The sequence below is a fragment of the Gymnoscopelus braueri genome (genome assembly GCF_963280865.1).
Source record: "Gymnoscopelus braueri genome assembly, chromosome: 17".
Taxonomy (NCBI): domain Eukaryota; kingdom Metazoa; phylum Chordata; class Actinopteri; order Myctophiformes; family Myctophidae; genus Gymnoscopelus; species Gymnoscopelus braueri.
In genome coordinates this window covers 28,534,671-28,536,629 of record NC_137617.1, presented here as the reverse complement: position 1 = coordinate 28,536,629, position 1,959 = coordinate 28,534,671, and positions in this window count along the sequence as shown.

Sequence of the window (1,959 nt, the reverse complement as noted above, 5' to 3'; positions counted from 1 at the left end):
CCGGCACCAAGCTCCGTCTCCTGTCCAGTGTCCAATTTGTATAGGCTATGCACTGAAAAAGGCCCTTTTCTGACCCCTGACCTCACTGGACGGCCCGCCACTTTTCAAAATGCACCTGTGCCGCTTAGCGGAGCGTGTGGCGGTGTAGAGGGGGTCTCCCCGAACGCGTGCGTACCTTGCAAGTTCCGGCACCAAGCTCCGTCTCCTGTCCAGTGTCCAATTTGTATAGGCTATGCACTGAAAAAGGCCCTTTTCTGACCCCTGACCTCACTGGACGGCCCGCCACTTTTCAAAATGCACCTGTGCCGCTTAGCGGAGCGTGTGGCGGTGTAGAGGGGGTCTCCCCGAACGCGTGCGTACCTTGCAAGTTCCGGCACCAAGCTCCGTCTCCTGTCCAGTGTCCAATTTGTATAGGCTATGCACTGAAAAAGGCCCTTTTCTGACCCCTGACCTCACTGGACGGCCCGCCACTTTTCAAAATGCACCTGTGCCGCTTAGCGGAGCGTGTGGCGGTGTAGAGGGGGTCTCCCCGAACGCGTGCGTACCTTGCAAGTTCCGGCACCAAGCTCCGTCTCCTGTCCAGTGTCCAATTTGTATAGGCTATGCACTGAAAAAGGCCCTTTTCTGACCCCTGACCTCACTGGACGGCCCGCCACTTTTCAAAATGCACCTGTGCCGCTTAGCGGAGCGTGTGGCGGTGTAGAGGGGGTCTCCCCGAACGCGTGCGTACCTTGCAAGTTCCGGCACCAAGCTCCGTCTCCTGTCCAGTGTCCAATTTGTATAGGCTATGCACTGAAAAAGGCCCTTTTCTGACCCCTGACCTCACTGGACGGCCCGCCACTTTTCAAAATGCACCTGTGCCGCTTAGCGGAGCGTGTGGCGGTGTAGAGGGGGTCTCCCCGAACGCGTGCGTACCTTGCAAGTTCCGGCACCAAGCTCCGTCTCCTGTCCAGTGTCCAATTTGTATAGGCTATGCACTCCTTTGAACAGCATTTATCCATTTAGATAAATTATTAATGTTTTAAATCCGTTTTTGTTACACAGTAACATAATATGTGTTATATAGCTTCGTTTAAATGCTTAATTTATAGTTTTAATGTGCAAATGAACCGTTTTTCAATGGTTTTCAATGGTTTCTTTTTACTCTAGAGGGTACTCTTATTCTGAAGAGATCGTCAACCGGAAGTCTTATTTCTGCTCCGTTATTTCTGCTCACGGAACACAGATGTATTGATCCCAGGCTACTTATACTGATTGATTGAACGTCAATTGGAACCAGCTTGCTTGGAGATTCGGGATTAAAATGAAGCTCAGCTGTGGTGAGCAATGTTGTTGAGTGTTTGTGTGAATGGATCTAGTCAAGACGGTTTTATTTTTAATTGACTGAGTTGGACCCTTATGGTCACACTTCGATCGCCAAAACAGACTGAGGAAGTGATGTGACTGGTCCATGGTCATTTTACAAGTTACTTTGTAGGTTTGGATTAATATTACAAAACACACATCAACTACTTCAACCATATACATTTCGGCCATTTGAAAACCCAGCCGATTTAAGCTAATAATGCGTGAATTAGTAGATCTGCTATTTTCAAACGATTTTTATACATTTGAAAACTTGTGAAATGGGACATTCTGCGTAACGAGTACTTTCACTTTTAAGTATTTTGATTCTAATACTTTTGTACTCAAGTAGGCTACATTCTCGATACCGTACAGTATTTCTACATTGTGGTTTTGATACTTTTACTCAAGTAAAAAAACATCATGAGTACTTCCTCCACCACTGAATCTGGTTTTAACGTGTAGTTTATAATGTGTTGTTTCAGTTGGGTTGCTGATGATGGACATAATCACCATCATATCCTTCTCATTAACAAGTGGTCTGTAACTCACACACGGTACGGCTGTGAGTGATGAGACACCTTGTCCTTGTGAGCATCAACCGACAACGTTTAA